We start from the raw sequence: 19,742 nt of genomic DNA, 5'->3' as shown, positions 1-19,742 counted from the left end.
ATGTAGATTTCAAGTGTTGTCACCATGTGACTACAGACACTCTTGTCAGTTTACAGCTGGGACTCTTAGAACCTCTTTCATAATCTAGTGCAAGGGCAAAAACCACAACGTGTGGGGCGCCTGGGTGGCTCAGTCGGTTAAGCGTCCGACTTTGGCTCAGGTCATGATCTCATGGTTCGTGGGTTTGAGCCCCACATTGGGCTCTGTGCTGACAGCTAGCTCAGAGCCCGGAACCTGTTTCCAATTCTGTCTCCCTCTCTCTCTGACCCTCCAGTCCTCATGCTGTCTCTCTCTCAGAAATAAATTTTTTTAAAAAATTTTAAAAATTAAAAAAAAAACACACACAACGGGAGAGGGAATTAAGTCCTAAATTATTGGCTTCATCACATCCACCTTCTCCACCCCAAAATGGCACAAAAGAAATAGCTACCATGCCCTGCAGACGACTTTTGGTGTAAATGATGTGATGAACCGAGATGGAAACAGTTCATGAAAATCTGTCTTAAAAAAATGCCTCTTTCAGATGAGTTTGTACACACCACAATGAGTCTCTCCTTCATTTGGGTAGGAGACGAAAATTCAACTCTCAGAAAGTCGTAATTTCATTCATTTACTCAATACCAATTCACAAAGTGCCTACAAATTATCAGCTTCCACTTGCAGCTATTATTAGATAAAAAAGAAGCCTGACATCTCTAGAGGAGCCATCAAGTTCCACCCAAGTCTATGGCTGAAAGGATTCTTTTTATTTTTTATTTTTTATTTTTTGGCATTGGGTTTCTTCTGTACTTCTGAAAGGCTAACATCTTAAAGCTGAATCATCTTTAACCTGGAGGTCTAATACGGTATTTACCAACACTTGCATCCCAGACACACAACACTAAAAGCTGCACTAAATTCTGAAGCTAGCTATGATCTAAATAGTTTAAAATTAAGTGATTGGGGGTACCATGGTGGCTCAGTCAGTTAGCCGCCCAACTTTGGCTCAGGTCATGATCTCACAGTTGATGGATTTGAGCCCCGCATCCAGCTCTGCGCTGACAGCCAGCTCAGAGCCTTGAGCTTGTTTCAGATTCTGTATCTCCCGCTCTCTCTGACCCTTCTCTGTTCATGCTGTCTCTCTCTCTCTCTCAGAAATAAACACTTTAAAACATTAAAAAATTAAATTAAATTAAATGATTGTACAGTATTCATTTATGCCTGAGATTCCAGTCCTCAATCAAGCTTGTGGCCACCGGCATTAACATTCTTGCCATCCAGCAGATCTGATAGCATTGGTTTGATACCTGGCTTTAGGGTCTGAGGGAACCTGAAACCTATCAGGCTAGAGCTCGAGTTGTTCCCTTTAGTAGAGAAGCAGATGTCAGGGTCGACCTGCTGCTATTCCAAAGCGAGTGTTACTATTTCCTGCTGTCCAGGCCAGATTAACAGCCATCTCTAAACTTCTTGTTCACCATCTGATAAATGGAGTCACCAAACTCTGCCCTGTTGTTTACTAGCATGGAGCTGGAATTCATCAGTCTGGTAACCATCCGCAAAGCTGCTCTGGGTCACTGGAGACTTTGCAGTCTCAAAATTTATCTGATGGCCACCCAGCCAGCTTTCAAAACCCAGCACCAGAGCTCCCTGGACTGGAGGGCCAGGGAAGTTGAAATACATGTCACGGCCCAGGTTGATGTGCTCCTGCTTATACCCTGTCTTAATTTTAGCATTTACCCCCTTGTGTTTGGTGAGAAGCATGGATCAAAGGTCAGCTTCAATCCATGTGTAAGCTGATCTTCCACAGTACCGTGTCTAGCCTGTTGTCCATGTTCCATTTCTCCATAAACATCTGACCGCATTCAGTCCATCTGTACTTGGTTTCCAGACTGCCCGCCACTTTGGTGGTCTCAGTGTTGGCTGAACCTGACCTTTCAAATTCCAGTCCATTCTCAGATTTTTGTTTTCAAGTCCCATTTTATTAAGCCAAATCCATAACCCTTGGGGAAGATTTTTCAGGATCAGCATACATGGAGGCACAACCATCGTCTACTCGGGGGTAGTGGCTATGGGTTAAGCAGCTGCTACTGTGGAGGCTACAGGGCAAGGAACCCACGAGAGTGAACATTTTTAATGAATGTGGGTCACCTTAAGAATGAAGACTTTTTTCTGCCATTTTTATTATTTATGAATAGTTTAACATTCCAAGTTCTCAACTATCAGAAACTATTCAAATAGAGAAACAGTTATAAAATGTTCCATTTAAATTTGCCACTGATCTAACCTGAGCTAGCAATGTAATTCAGATGAGAAAATGATACTGTTTTATTCTACTTTGAGTAAAAAGATGAAAATTAATCTTTCAGTAACTTTTGATAATATTTCAGAGGTTAGAGCTACTTTCTCACTGTTTTACTCTTTCCCACCTGTTGGGTTTTTTGAAGACTTTAAAGACTCTGACTCACATGAGTTACTGTAAAAAGTCATATACAGGAGAGTGTGCTCGCATGCTTTCCAAATCAGCAAATGACAGTGGAGATGACAGAAAACTTTCCGAAATGCGAGTAATCTTTCTAAGCAATCAGTTGATACCTAATAGCTTGATAGTGTAAGTAAAGCTTTGAAATAATCCATAATTTAACATCAAAGGAACCAAAAGCAATTTCACCATTCAACAGGGCAATTGTTACAAACATTGATTACTGTGCTCTAATAACCCTCCTACTTTCAGAAACCCTTGGGTTGTGGAGGTAGGCTAGAAACTAATTACATGTATTAGTGTTCACTAAAGTTGAATTATCTAAATTTCTTTTTCAGATGGGGGAATGGAATATCTTGAAAGAAAAAAGTATTTTGAAAATCTAGACACAGTTTAAGATGATTGTTACAAATTTATTTAATTATGCTATATAATTTTGTTATTAAAATTGTACATATTTTAAATGACATACAGTGTAATGTTTATTTTTGCACTAAGTTAACCAAGAAATATAGAGGATAATTGAGTTAGACAATCAAGTATGCTTGGCATTATTTATAAAATGGTTTTTAAAAGATTAAAAATTTGGACCCTAAAATTCACCCCCCCCAAAAAAATCCAGATGTACTTAAAGTGACTGCATATAGTTTGTCATTGCAACATTCTTGTCATTTTGAAAAACTGGAACAGCCAAACTGTCTAAAAACAAGAAATTGGTTTAGTGTATTGTGTATCCATAAATGTAACATTATGCAAATATATTACAATGATATTTTCAAAAATATTTTACAATATATATAACTTAAAACATTCTATCATGTTAAAAATAATTTTCGGAACAGTATAAATATTATGATCCCTAAAATATAGAAAGTGAGCTCCATGAAGCTACTGTGATGTGAATGCTGTTTACGATTGTATAGTGCCTCGAACCAAGTAGATACCGGTCAACCTTTCTGAATGAATGAATAAATGAGACCCAAAATAAATCTATAGTGCTATAAGAATCTATTAAGCACTTTGTAAAGAATGTAAATACAGACGGCGTTCTAAAATTAAGCAAAGTAATGTAATGTTTTGCTTTTTAAGACTATGAAGAAAAGATCATGTTTTTCGTGATTGTAATTGTTAGTGGTAAAATTATCTTATGTGAAGACATTAAAATGAGGAAAAACTTATCTACTGCTGCTACACAATTTTGTTCTTTGTGAGATAATGCCAACAAATTGATTATTCATACATAGATCTACAGCATATACTTCTTTGGAATGAAGAAAACACTTCCTATCATTGAGCTGATTCAACATAATAAAATGATTATGTCACCATGGAAACATAGACAATATGTGCTAAGTCATTTATTTTCAGAGAAATGTTTTTAATATTTTAGCATTAGTTCCATAATATCTGGAGTGGATGCACCTGGTAGAGTTAGGATACCTAATTATTTTACTAATGAAAAAAGTTGGAAGGATAACTGATTTCTTTTATTGAAGATAAAGGATAAAAGATTAACATTTCTTAGTTATTAATGTCCTAGAATAATTTTGGAACTCAACTTTTTTTAGTAGGAGCGATGTTTCTTGACATAAGTGTTCTATACATTTTCCATGATGCTAGAGTTTCAGGGAACTCTATAAACAACACCCCTATTTCTGCTACTGACTTCTAAACCAGTTAAAAAAAGAGAATTAGAGACAAAAATGTCAGCTCTCTATAGCATAACATATAGACCTGTGGAATCACTATGTTGTATATCTGAAATTAATATAACGCTGTGTGTCAACTATACTTCACTTTTTAAAAAGTCAGTCTGGGATTCTTGGGTGGTCAGTCAGTTAAGCATCTGACTCTTGATTTCAGCTAGGTCATGATCCCAGTGTTGTGGAATGGAGCCTCGCATTAGGCTTCTCACTGATCATGGACCCTGCTTAAGATTCTCTCTCTCTCCCTCTGCCCCTCTCCTCAACTTTCACTCTCTGTCTCTCTCTCTCAAATAAAAATAATTAATAAATAAATAAGGCAGTTCTATTACCAACTCTAAAATAACAAAAACAACCTAATGGTACCTGGAGGACATAGATGTGGGGGAAAAAAACCACTAACTAGAATTAGACTTGACCATACAAGTCCTGTTAGAAAACCACAGACCTGGCTTAAACAGACCTTGCTCATTGAACTTGGTACAAGGACAAGTGCAGAGCAGAGACCCTCGTATCACAGAGTAAAAGGAAAAGCAAAACTGTAAAATCCCCATTGGATATTTTACTCCTCCTTTTAGTAGGAATAATGAGGGTGTACAGAGAAGCCAAGTAATATAATTCCAATATAATTATAATCTTATAATCTCCTTCATGGAATAGGAAGAATAAAATGTTTTTCTTAACATGTATTTCAGTAGTTTTCCATATGAAGCAAATGGTAGTTATTAGTATCTGATCATGTTTTATCCTTTCCATGCTTATACTATGTAACTTTAAGTTTGGCTTTTTTTAGATAAAGTTATAGAGAGAAAATAAAGCTCAAATAATTGTGAGATATTGGTTTTAGACATGTCCTTAAGCTTAAAAGTAGTGGTTTCTATTTTTAAGAAGGCGCTGGAGTAAATATTATATAAAATAGATGGAAAGATAATATGGATTTGTATTTACACCAAAAGACATTAAATTGCCAAAAGGTGATATTAATTCACAAAGTAAATTTTCTGCCCCAGTAAATTTAATTACAACACTGTTCTGGGTCACAGCATATGATTTTATTTTTATTCTTATTATTTTAAATGCTATTCTACTAATAGTCTTTCTAGCTTCACTTGCTCCCTTGTTTATCCTCTGGCTACATATCCAGAAAAAAAAAAGTACGTGGAAATCCTTCCAAAAGTCTTAGTATTTTTTTCTTTGTTAAATGAACACATGTTTGCAACACACCTACAAACACTTCACTAGTTTGAAACCTAATTGCAATCCTTGTCAGAATGTTCTTAGAGAAACCAACCATGAAATAAATAAAATTCAGCTTTTTTTTTCTACAAATACTATCGTCTTTTATCTTACTATGTAGTCTACTATACAGAGACATTTTCAGACAATATACCAATATCTAATTTGTCATTTAACAAGTATTTATTGAGTTCTTTTTATGTTTTGGGCTTTGTGTTACAATAAAACAAATAAATGTAAGCTCATAGAGTTTATAGCCCATTCTACTTTAGGAACAGTTATTTGTTTCTGTAGTATAAAAATATTGCTAAAATACTGCTATCAAGGCAACTGTATTCTTTTCATTCACACAAACATGACATTTTATTCTCTGACACACGCACACACATACGTACACACACATATATGCAGATGTGTGAAAATTTGCTTTTGATACACTGTTGATTTTCCATACAATCTCTAAATCTGTAGAGTACAGTTTTTAAATCAAATCATTAGAAATTCTATTAGTCGTAATAGATAATTACTAACTTGTTTATTATTTCAATATATCTAGTCTTCTAATTTGCTAGTTTAAAAAGCATTTGAATACCACCATATAATGCAGCTCTCTTTCAACTCTCCAATAAAATACCAACAAAACTGCAATAAAAACGGAAACATAATATCACTATTAAAAAGTAAGATTTAAAGAAATTTGTGAAAATCTGAAATTTTTAGTACCTATAAAATTGATGCTACTAGGTTTTAAAAAGCAGATCTAAGGTTTGCTTCTTGTAATATTATGCTTTTTTTCACCATACAGCTTGTCCTAACAAAAGGTGTGAAGTTTTGTTGCATCTCCCTTTTCAAAAACTATAGAAAATATGACAACCCTATCTTTACTGAAAAATGATACTTGAAGTTTTCAGATAATTTCTTTTTTTTTTTTTTACTATACACAATCTTCTATATTCAGAAATAGAATGAAATTAGATAGTTGGGAAGAGGAAGAACAATCCTCAGGGCCCCTTTCATCTCCTATCCAAATAAACTCATCTTCAGGTTTCCATGGAATTATGGCTTAGAATTCCCCTCTCAACTACTGGGAACAGTTTGTGTGTGTGTGTGTGCAGCATAGCTATTAGTGTGAATGATTCTGTCCTTAGTATCCATGTTTTGGTAACTTAGCCCTCTTACAATTCCTGCAGATACACTTTACCACCAGGCAATTTACTGTGTTTGAAAAGCAGAAGTAAGGCTGGCTACTCTCTCTTTTGTAGCTAAGATGAAACATTATCTTCACCTATTTTTTTCTTCCTACAACCATCTTCTTTGCTTTTGGCCCCAGAGATTAAGCTCACCCAGGCACCTTAAAACGATATGGTTTTTAAGATCTAGATATAAGCTGATAGGAGTAATCTTTCTTCCACATGACCTTCCATATTTACAGTCTTTTTTATAAGAGAATTCTTTGTTTCTTCTACAGATAAATAAAACTAGTAAATTTTTTATTTCTATTGTGAACTTCTGACTTTTATGTGTAGTCTTTCCTTATAAGGACTATTGATGGCGGAGTTTAATGGTACCCTCATGCCAGGGTACCTGGGTGGCTCAGTCAGTTAAATGTGCAACTTTGGCTCAAGTCAAAATCTCAGGGCTTGCATCCAGCTCTGTTTTGACAGCTCAGAGCTTGGAGCATGTTTTGGATTCTGTGTCTCCCTCTCCCTAGTGCGCACTCTCTCTCTCTCTCTCTGCCCTTCCCTGGCTCGCTCACTCATTCTCTCTCTCTCTCTTTCTCTCTCTCTCTCAAAAATAAACATTAAAATTAATTTGTAAAAAATGGTACCTCATGCCTTTAAAACTTAACAAGAAAAGGGAGATAGACAATTAAGTCATATTGCATGGAACAAGTAGCTTCCTTTACTGTTTGTGACAGCAGAGTCTGGAAGTGGATCAGAGCAGGAAATTGTAGAAATTACAGATTCTAATGAATTGTTTTTTAGAGTATCAGAGAATTAGAAATGGAGGCAGCAGACGAAACAGTTGTGAGCTAAAGATTAGAAATGTTCTGAAAACTACAAACACTAATCTGATCTCTAGCTGCTAATCTGAGAAAAAGATTTCAGTCAATGCCTATGTGGACAATGAAAGGAACCAAAGACACACACAAATGTGACTATCTGGACATTTTGTTTGGGAAAAAAAGAACTAAAGAACAAATAAAGTATAGGGATCACAAAAAATAATTTGGACCAAAAAAAGGACCACGAACCTAAAAGTTCTAAGGTAAATCATCCCCCCAAATGAATTATTATTAAAAAAACGATTGAATTCTAGAAAAGTTGCACTTTCTCAGTAAAATAAGACTATCAGCAGTTTATTGGTTAACCTTAAAAGACAACAGAATTAAATTAAGATGTAAGTGGATAGATAAGTTTGTAAGTAAACTAAAATGCATTAAGGAATAAGGGGGAAAACATGAAGAAAATAGAATTAGAAATATGGAGGATAAATGTGAAGATTCATCAGAGTAGAAAGGAAACCATAAGACAAAACACAACACAACAACAAACATAAGAGAATAATACCATAAAGCCTGTACATAAAGGTTAAAATGACCCACTGTGTCTGTGGATTTTCTGTTATGTCAGAGTTCAGACTTCTGCTTTGTTTTTTGTTTTGTTTTATTTTTCCATTTATTTTTTATTACTGTTTACATTTTAGTTAACATACAGTGCATTGTTAGTTTCAGAAGTAGAACTCAGTGATTCATCACTCACACCCAGTGCTCATCATAACAAGTACCCTTTTTAATACCCATCATCCATCTATCTCCTACTGACTCCTCTCCATCAACCCTCAGTTTGTTCTCTGTTGTTAAAAGTTTCTTGTGGTTTATTTCCCTTTTTCCCCTTTCCCCATATGTTCATCTGTTTTGTTTCTTAAATTCCACATATGAGTGAAATCATATGGTATTTGTCTTTCTCTGATTGATTTATTTTGTGTAGTATAATGCATTCTAGCTCCACTCACATTGTTGCAAATGGCAAGATCATTCTTTTCAATGGCTGTGTGATATTCCATTGTATATATACCCACATCTTCTTTATCCATTCATCAGTCCATGGAATGGACATTTAGGCTCTCTCCATAGTTTGGCTAATGTTGATAATACCACTATAAACATTTGGGTACATGTACCCCTTCAAATCTTTATTTTGGTATCCTTTGGGTAAAGACCTAATAGTCAGATTGTTGGATCATAAATCAAAACCATGATGAGATAGCCAACTCACAGCTTGTCAGAATGGCTAAAATTAACACAAGAAATAACAGTTGTTGACAAGGATGTGGAGAAAGGGGAACCTTCTTGCACTGTTGATGGGAATGCAGACTGGTGCAGCCACTTTGGAGACAGTCTGGAGATTTCTTAGAAAACTAAAAATAGCACTACTTTAATTCAGCAATTGCCTTGTTTCTTAAATCGCAAGAGACTTCCTTAATTTTTCCTCTAAATAAAATGCTGGGTCTTGCTTATCAAACCTATATCTGATTCTAAAGTAGATATTAGACACACACACACACACACACACACTCACACTCATGCACACTCACAATTTATACTAAAGCTATCTTGTATAAAGTTGTAATATTTGTTGGCTTTTTAAAAATATAAACTGCAAGTAGTTATGATATTTGTATACTGACAAATAGCAGGCACCACTGATATCTGGCTATGTCTGAATCAGGTAAATCCTCAAATGCAGGTTATATCCAACCCCTTACATGTGGACCCTGGATCCAACTCTTAAAAGATGTTTTCTGAGAACATCAAAGAAGCTTTAGCCTTAGGTCTAAAGCTGAGTCTTGCCCAAGAGTGGAGAAGCAAGCTATGAACTGAGATACCAAAAATTTTGCATTAGATGCTAGGGAAACAAACTGAGAAGCCAAGAAACTAGAGTTTGAACAAAGCTAAAATAAAAGAAAGACAAAAATTTTTAAATCCAAGAATTAGTTATAGCTCAGAGTATGTCTTTGTGTTTTTCTTTTAGAGACTGTACGTCATCAAATGATATTGCATCCATCTTCAAAACCCTGTATTAGCATGTTTTAGCTACTAGCCCTCAGAATATTATAAATTCAAGATATTACATCTTTTAATTTTTAATATTTTTAATTTTTAAGATACAGTTTTTTAACTGTAATCTTTCCTGCTTTATGGTTGTCTCTTCTTTCTCTAGAAGATCCTTTCAAACTCCTCTTATGCTCATCATAGTGAGGATTCATGTGCTAATCTTGTCTTGTCACTTTACGTGCTCCCCACATAAGTACCGTGTTCAAATACATGACTAAATATTGTCAGAGATAAATACAGCTGGACATTAGTTAAACAGCTAAAATAGCTTTTATTCAGTAACTACTGACAGTAGGGGAAAGAACTGAGCTCCGTTCTGATTTGTGGACAGGCAATTGTTTTAAAGGAAGAATGAGGGAGTATGAAGGGGAATGGCAGGGACTTAAGCAAAGTCAAGGAGTAAGGGAAGTGAAAAATCACAGAGTCAGAAGGAGTTGTTCATCTTTGTGAAACTCATCTGAGTCTGCTAACTGAACTCATCAAAGTTGGGCTCCTACCCTCCCCCAGAAGCTGGAGACAGGTGCTCTATCTTCAGATGTGGAACACACAGGAAATTCTTCTGGCAGCCTTGATTTTTCTCAGACCATCACTTTAAGGGGTCTAGGGATGCACCTCAAGAATGCTACTAGAAACTGTGTTAGTGTTTTTTAAAGTCTTTATAGGTCAAAGTTGAGGCCTAGTCAAGAAGGCTCAGAGAAGCCTAGCTAGACGTTAATCAAGAGAGTCTTAATCAACATGTACAAATTATTGTCTCAGATAGATTAAATAGATAGATAGATAGATAGATAGATAGATAGATAGATAGATAGATAAAGATATAGCAGTTCCTCTCCTGAAGTATATACCTGCTACTTGGTACTTCTTACTAAATGTTCCACAGACAATTAAAACATGGTGGGAACTTAAACTGTTTCCTCATAAAATTAGTTTTCTTCTATCTCCCTTGTGTTGAGACTACAGTACAAAAAATTCTGGAATTAGAAACTTTAGACTATAAGGGATCTCCCTTCTCATAATACACACCCACCTTGACTTAAAATCACTTCATATTGTTGAAACGTATCTACTGTATTTTCTTAATATTTGAATATAAATTTTTATGCATTTTGTCCTGAATTTCAGGAGAAACTTTTTTTCTTAACTATTATCTTTTCTTCCAGTTTCTTTCTGTCTTCATGCCAGCCCACAAACCAATTTTTACATAGCCTATAGAAAAATCCTGAATTAAATGCATCATTTGATTTTTTCCACCTATGATAAAATAAAATAAATCCTTATTTATAGGACAATGACTTCATGAACTTGGTCCGTTTCTCTGTCATTTATTAACTAAACACTCTGCACTCCATAGAGGGGTGTGTGTGTGTGTGTGTGTGTGTGTGTGTGTGTGTATTTCTGCCTCTGTTCTTTTGCACGTATTATTTTTGCTCTCTGGGAATGCTAATCAATTTCTACTCTTGCCCAGGGATAAGGTAAGCTAAGGATTTTGAAGAGTCTTAGAGAGTAAACAGTTGTTCGATACCATTTATTAAAATGTCTAGTGGTTTGATATTTATCTAAATGGAATTTGGGGGAAGGTCTTGGAAGGAAAAGTGAAGTTCTTTATATGTCTTATCTTGCTGGAAAAAAGTCCCCTAGTATAGTAGAACGCCGTCACTATGGAGAGTAAGCTATATGATTGTAATGGTTTCTATTCTCATTATAAATGCATACATGAGTGTGGGTATTTATTGTTACTGTAATTATTATTGTTATAATAATCCTACTTTTACCTCTAGACCAGTGTGAACTGAGGAATGAAGGGTTACAGAAGAATCGTAAGACTTGATAAAACAAATTTATGTAATCCAACTGGTCCTTTTAGTGCCTGTTTCTCATAACTGTAGACCAAATTAAAGTAAATTGGTAAATTAAGTTACTTTAAATTAGATATACATATGAAAGCATGTGTAATTTCAGGGAACTCTAAAGATATGTTGTAAGGATGCTTTCCCCAAAACGTCCAATTAAGGACATAATCTGTGAAGAAAATATTGAATTTATACAGGAAAGTTAGGAGATCCTTGTTAGTTAGATTTCAGTACACAGAAATTGAATTGGAAAATAAAATTTTAACTTTATATCAATTTCTTTCCATCCTACCAAACTGTTGTTCTTTATATATTATCCTGATTTCTTTTTCTTTATAGAATTTATCATTATTTTATAGAGCTACTTCTCAATCCATTTTATCTATTTTCCTACCCAATTCACTACTTTACAAAGTAAAGCTATGGAACTTACAAGCTCCATAAAATCAGGAAATTTGTCATCCCAGATTTTAGGATAGTGTCTTAAACAAATCAGATGCTAAATAAATATTTGTTGGATAAATGAATGAAATAATGACATTTTCCTCTTGATTATGAATTACTTGAGAATAAGTGAAATACTTTAGCTACGTATTTGCAGTCTTCATAGTTGCAATTGTTGTTATGTTTTAGGCACTCAAATAATATTAATATGTACTATCCAACTGAGTGGATACATTTTACTAAGATAGGAACCTTTAAAACATAAAGTAAGCAGTTGGAGGAGAGCTGAATTTGAGACTGAGAGAATTCATTTGATGAAGTAAAGTGGGAATAACTGGAAGATTAATGTGAGGGAGAAATAGATATGGATAGACACAGATATAAAAACAAATATGGTAAGTTCCAGGATGTAAGCACCTAGGGAATTATATTCCATCAATGATTTCCTCCTTCTTGAACAGATTTGTCTCCCATCAAGAAGTTTCTTGGATGCTGTCTTCTTCTGCATAACCACTTTTAATTTTTAAAAAACTCTTTTATCCATTACACTCATATCTCACACCTTCTACCACCTGCCTCTGGCAACCACCAAACTATTTTCTGTATCTGTGAGCTTAGTACTACTTTTTGTTGTTTTGTTTTTTATTGTTTTACATTGAATATAAGAGAGATCATAAGCTATTTGTGTGACTTCTTTCATTTAGCATAATGTCCTTGAGGTCCATCCATGTTGTCACAAATGACATTATTTCTTTACTTTTTATGGATGAGTAATATTCTGTTATGTATATACCACAATTTGTTTATTCATTCATCTATCAATGGACACTTAAGTTGTTTCCAAGTCTTGACTATTATATATAATGCCACAATGAATGTGTGGCTGCATATATCATAATAATATTTTTATTTTCTTCAAATAAATACTCAGAAGTGGAATTGCTGGATCATATAGTAGTAATACTTTTAATTTTTTGAGGAACCTACACACTATTTTTCATAGTGGGTTTGTACCAGTTTACATTCCCACTAACAGTGCAGAATGGTTCCTTTCTTTCCACTTCCTTGCCAACATGTGTTATTTCTCACCTTTTGTTTGTTTGTTTTTGTTTTGTTTTGTTTTTAATGTTTTTATTTATTTTTGAGAGAAAGAGATGGAGACAGCTTGAGCATGGGAGGATCAGAGAGAGAGGGAGATACAGAATCTGAAACAGGCTCCAGGCTCTGAGCTGGCTGTCAGCACAGAGCCCAACGCTCAAACCCTCAAACCACAAGATCATGACCTGAGCTGAAGTAGTACGCTTAACCAATTGAGCCATCCAGATGCCCTTATTTATTACCTTTTTGATAATAGTCATTCTAACAGGTGTGAAGTTATATGTCATTGTGGTTTTGATTTGCATTTCCCTGATTAATTACATTGAGCATGTTTTCATGTATCTTTTGGCCATGTGTATGTATTTCTTGGAATAAAAAGTTTATTTGGATCTTCTGCCCATTTCTTGATTGCATTATTTGTGGGGTTTTTTGGGGGGCAGGGAAGGTTTTCTTTGTTTTTGTTTTTGTTTTGCTGTTGAGTTATATGAGTATATATTTTGGATATTAATTCCTTATCATATATATAATTTGTAAATATTTTCTTCCATTTAGTAAATGGCCTTTTATTTTGTTGATGGTTTCTTTGCAATGTAGAAGATCTTTAGTGTGATGTAGTCCCACTTCCTTATTTTTTCTTTTGTTGCTTTTAATTTTAATGTCAAATTAAAAAAAAAAATCATGGGGCCTTGAGTGGCTCAGTTGGTTAAGTGTCCAACTTCAGCTCAGGTCATGATATCACAGTCTGTGAGTTTGAGCCCCCCATCGGGCTCTCTGCTGTCAACTCAGAGCCTGGAGACTGCTTCACATTCTGTGTCTCTCTCTCTCTCTCTCACTGCTCCTTCCCCACTCGTACTCTGTCTCTCTCTGTCTCAAAAAAAAAAAAATCAATAAGCATTAAAAGAATGTTAAAAAAATCATCACCAAGACTTACATCAAGTTGCTTATGCTTATGTTTTGTTCTAAAAGTTTTATGGTTTTTTAAGGTCCTACATTTAAATCTTTACTCCATTTTGAGCTAATTTTTGTGTATGGTCCCAGATAATGATCTAGTTTTATCTTTTGCATGTACATGTCTAGTTTTTCCAACATCATTTATTGAAGAGGCTACCCATTCCCAAAGTATATTCTTGACTTGTTTGTTACAAATTAATTGACAATATATGCAATGGTTTATTTCTGGGCTCTGTATTCTCTTCCATTGACTCATATGTCTGCCTCTATGCCAATATCATACTGTTCTAATTACTATAGCTTTGTCATTTAATTTGAAACCAGGGAGCCTGATGCCTCCACTGTTGTTCTTCTTTGTCAAGATTGCTTTGGCTATTTGGCTATCTTTTGTGGTTCTACATAAATTTTAGGATTGTTTAATCCAGTTTAGTGAAAAATGCCAGTTGAGTTTTGATGGGGGTTGCATTCAGTCTAAGATTGCTTTGATAGTATAGATATTTTAACAATATTCTTCTAAGGTTCCTGAATGGCTCAGTTGGTTAAGAGTCCAAATTCGGCTCAGGTCATGATCTCACAGTCTGTGAGTTTGAGCCCTGCATTGGGTTCTGTGCTGACAGCTCAGAGCCTGGAGCCTGCTTCAGATTCTGTTTCTCCCTTTCTCTCCACCCCTCCCCTACGCATGCTGTATCTCTGACTCTTTCTCAAAAATAAATAAATGTTTGAAAAAATATATTCTTCTAATCCATGAACACAGAATATCTTTTCTTTCACTTCTTTCTTTAGTTTCTTTCCTAAATGTCTTCTAGTTTTCTGTATACAGGTCTTTTACCTCCTTGATTAAATTTATTCCTAGATATTTTATTCCTTTCATGCAATTTTAAACAAGATTCTTTTCTTTATTTCTCTTTCTGTTAGTATATCATTAGTGGATAGAAATATAACACATAACAGATCTTTGTGTATGGTTTTGTATCCTGCAACTTCACTTAATTTTTTTGTTCTTGATAGTTCTAACCATTTTCTGACAGACTCTTAGGATTGTCTGTAATACCGTCATCTGTATATAATTATTTTTTTTTTACTTCTTCCTTTCCAATTTGGATATTCTCATCTCTTCTTCCTGCCTAATTTCTCTGGCTAGAACTTGAGAAGAATATGCTCTTGAGAGGATGTGTATTCTATTCTATGTATATCTGTTAAGTCCATCGTGGCTAACATGTATTTAAGACTGATACTTCCTTATTGATTTTCTGTCTGTATGATCTATCCATTTATGCAAGTAGAGTATTATCATATTGGTGGCCTCTACCTTTAGCTCTATTAATATTTATTTATATATTTAGGCACTTCTATATTGGGTGTATAAATATTCATAAATATTATATCCCCTTATTGGATTGACCCCTTTAAAATCATGTAACTCCCTTCTTTGTCTCTTAATAAAAATCTTTGTTTTAAGATTTAAAGTCAATTTTTCTGATATAACTTCCCCAGCTTTCTTCTGTTTCCTATTTGTGTGAAACAATTTTTTAAATCCCTTCACTTTCAATCTGTGTATGTCCTTATTCTGAAGTCAGTTTCTTCCAGACAGCATGTAAATGGTTCTTATTTTTTAAATCAATTCAGCCACTTCTTGTCTTTTGATTAGAGAATTTAGTCCACTTACTTTTTAAAATAATTACTAATAAGTATGTATTTATTGCCACTTTATTAATTGTTTTCTGGCTGAGTTTTTTTAAGTTTATGTATTTATTTTGAGAGAGGGAGTGCATGAGCCAGCAGAGGAAAGTCAAAGAGACAGGGAGAGAGAGAATCCCAAACAGGCTCTGTGCTGTCAGTGTGGAACCTAACGTGGGGCTTGATCTCACAAACCATGAGATCATGACTTGAGGTGAAGTCAAGAATCGGACACTCAGCTGACTGAGCCATCCAGGTACTCCCTATTTTCTGGACTTTTTTTTGTAGTTCCTCTCTTATACTCTTCTTTACAAGTTAATGACTTTCTTCAGTAGTAGTCTTATGTTCCTTTGTCTTTAACTTTTGTGTATTTGTAATAGGCTTTTGCTTTGTGGTTACCAGGAGGCTTATATATAAATGTATATCTGTAACAGTGTATTTTAAATTGATAACACCTTAGGTTTCATAACATTTTAAAGCTCAACAATTTTACTTTACCCTTCCACATTTTGTTTTTGATATCACATTTTACAACTTTTTTTTAATCTTGTGTATCCCTTAATTATTTTAATCATGGTTACTTTTACTACTCTTGTGTTTTAACTGTCATATTAATTTTATAAGTTATCACTCCACTACCTTTACTATATATTTACCTCCCAGTGAGATTTATTCTTTCATGAGTTTTCTTGTATTTAGCCATTTTTAAGTGTACAGTTTTGACATTAAGTACATTTAATTGTTCTCCAACTATCACCACCCTCCATCTTCAGAACTTTTTCATCTTCCCAAACTGAAATTCTCCACCCATTAAATACTCACTCCCCATTTCTCTCTCCTTCCAACTCCTGGAACCACCATTCTGCTTGTGTCTCTATAAATTACACTATGGGCTACCTCAACTAAGTGGCGTCATACAGTATTTGTCCTTCGGTGATTGGTTTTTATTACTTAACATAATGTCTTCAAGGTCGTCCATGTCAGAATTTCCTTCTTTGATAATATACTTTAAAAATATTTCAGTTAAGAAAAATATATAAGGTTCATTTGTGATCGGGATAAGTCAAGAAGTATATCTCTTCCTCCTTATCTTTTCAGTATCTCAAGTTAAATTGTTAGTAGTTGAACTAAAACTTGTACATTATATATAGAGAGAAAATTAGTCTTTATTATCAGCAATCACTTAAAGCCCTAAATGTGTTTTCTGAAGAAAGCTAAAGAATATGGAAAGTTCACTTATATTTTTAGTGTGAATGAATTCCTGACATACCACATTACAGTAGGACGCTGTTGATCACTCTTTCTTGAATAGTATATGAAGTAAATATAAATGCTGGTCTCCATAACATAGCAAAAAGATGTTCAGAGTAATTATTTCTGTAAAGAAATTCTCTACTCTAGAGCATTTACAAATAAAGAAATATTCAGCCCAATATTTATAGCTAGAAAAATTTTTTCTGCAATGAGTTAACCTTTTAATAAAGAAACTATTGAGGAATTGCAAATATTCCTCCATTGCATCACATCTGAGCTAAAATTTTAAGTAAGTAGATAAATTTAGTAGAACTGATCTGGTTCTGGTCATTGGTTTAGATAGCATATGATCACCTTCTCCAAGAAGTGTTGCAAAACGTCTTACCCGAATTGTTCAAGTACTGAAAATAGAGCAAGTGCAGTAATTTGCCTTCATGTCTTCCATTACCCTCGGAAGCCTTGTATCCATCATTGTATACCCACTGTATAGCAATGTGCCTAAAACAGAGTACTTGTTCAAAATTTTCTGCACAAATGGAATACTTTGATAATATTCTATAAACATTTAGGGGAGTTAGCATGACTATTTATGACAGTCCCCCTTCTATGTCTTGGCCTCATGATTCCTAGACCCTAGTTTGATATGATGCTGTAATAAAAACAGTAAAGAGTCATTCATATGTTCAAAGAGTACTTCTTAAAAATTAGTGTAGAGAAAAAAATTGGTGTGCATATGCTATAGCCTCCCTAGAGAATGAACATCGAACTACCCCTTCAGCAAACCCATATTTTTCCTCAAATGTTCTCTGACATTAGTTTACACACAAAGTTAACTCCATTAGGAAAATAGATAATGAAATATTTTTACAGAGCAGGATGAGAGATTGAATATGGATACTTCATTGATTTTGACATAGTGATGAGGATGAGTATTAGTAGACAAAGTTTAATTATAAATAATAGTCTTGTTTTATTTTTTAATTTAACATATTTTCATATTTGCTTGTACCCACAAGATATTTTTATATGAATGTCTTTTTTTTAAATGTTTATTTTTGTGGAATAGTGCATGTATACATGTGCAGGTTGGAGAGGGACAGAGATAGAGGGAGACAGAGAATTCAAAGCAGTCTCCAGGCTCCAGAGCCCCACACGGGGCTAGAGTTCATGAACCGTGAAATTATGACCTGAGCTTAAGTGGGATGCTTAACCAACTGAGCCACCCAGTACCCCTCTTTTTTTTTCCTATCATCCTTTCCCATCACATAGGTCATAGCTAGATGTCCCATCAAAGCAAAAGAATTCAATCTAGGCAGTTATCTTAGCTCTACTCTTTGATAAATTGCCTTCCTAAATGGTTGAGAGTATTATAAACTGTTTAATGGTGTATAATTTGCTTTATGTAAACCAAAGATTTATGCTAAATTTGGAAATGCTATTACATATGTTGATAAGAAACTCTAAATGTATAACTAGCTAGCAATAGAAATATAGTTTGAAATGGACCTTTTTTCTGTTATTAGAATTTCCACCAAAAAATGACATATATCTCAAATATCATAAATGTTTCTGCCAAAGACAACTAATTACTTTTGACTACAGATCTCCATTATATCACAATATTTGCCAGAGTAAAGTACTTTATTCTATCAAAGTTTAACTGCCTTTATTTATCTTTTTGTAAGTATAAACAGAATAACAAAGAAACAATCAAAGTGGTATTTGTTTCAGTTATAATGTTGTTAAATTATTTAGGATCTATTTATTCCTTAAGTATTCAACTTTAACCTGAAGATTTCTCTATCTTCTCAACAAATATAATTTTAGTTGCTGGTTTTATTAGTCAAAGAATGCCAACACTTTATAAACACATTGAAAGCATTTCTATCTGATAGTACTGTACCTCACATTTATTGTGTTTAAAGCCATTAGTGAAAAAAATGAATAAATGAACTAACTTCTGAAAATATAGCATTTCAATTACACCTGAGGTAAGGAATAAAAACACATTCCCACAACTATGTTTTTTTTTTAAGAATATAGGCAGTTAAATTCGGTTTCTCACCTGGTAGGGTATTTTTGCTTTTGTATTTTAAGCAATGATCAACACAATTTTGAAAATTTAAAAATTCTTGATATTGAAATTTAGCTTAACTTGTGACTATCTGTCAGGAAGACCTTGATATGGCAATAATATCTTTGCTAGAGAAAACCTGCCATAGAGGCATAGATTTACGCATTTCTTTTATCTGGCAGCTGTTATTTTTCCTTATTGGAAAAATGATGAAGACGAAATGGTCATCTTATCTGCTAGACGATAGCCTCTGAAATATATGTAAGTTGAAGGCTTCACTAATACATTTTCCTCATATCATAAACAGTAAAGATATATCAGACCCAAACTTTCGTGTTTATAATAAAATGTCCAAGCATATCTTTGAAAGGTAAGAGGAAAATGACCTTTACAATTGAAAAAAAAAAATAAGTAATCTTTTGGAAATACTAATTTGTAAGTTTTTCTGTTAGAGAGTTATGTGGCTTTTCACTAAATGTAGAATTTTAGCAAGTAGCTGTACAAATACAATAGATGGCCTGTATCCTTCAGTAGCACTGAACTTAAGAGATTGCCGTGTGATAGTCATTAAGGTGCAAACTCCCATTTCTCACTAGAGCTTAATTCCTGTCTATGGCACTTACTAGCTATATAACTTTGGGAAGGTTCATGACTCTTCTAAACCTTGGTTTCTGCAACCTTAAAATGCATGTAAGAAATACAACTTCTTCAAATGGTCATTGTGAAAATGCTATGATATAGAACTATGAAAGCTTTTAGTGTTTATATTATTTTCATGATGTAGAACATTTACCATAAGCTCAATAAAAGTGTTGGTAATTATTGTCTTTGATCTTTATCCCAAGCAACTTTTGAATAATGCTTTTGAATTTTCAAAGAA

At 34.0% G+C, this 19,742-nt stretch overlaps 1 pseudogene; it reads right to left on the bottom strand.

The window, feature by feature from the left end:
* Positions 1–1,194: 1,194 nt before the first annotated feature.
* LOC144221752 (non-selective voltage-gated ion channel VDAC1 pseudogene) lies at positions 1,195–1,659 on the bottom strand (annotated as a pseudogene).
* Positions 1,660–19,742: the final 18,083 nt, after the last annotated feature.

This window comes from Crocuta crocuta, unplaced genomic scaffold, assembly GCF_008692635.1.
Source record: "Crocuta crocuta isolate KB4526 unplaced genomic scaffold, BGI_CrCroc_1.0 scaffold211, whole genome shotgun sequence".
Classification (NCBI taxonomy): Eukaryota; Metazoa; Chordata; class Mammalia; order Carnivora; family Hyaenidae; genus Crocuta; species Crocuta crocuta.
This window is presented reverse-complemented; position numbering and strand designations above follow the sequence as displayed.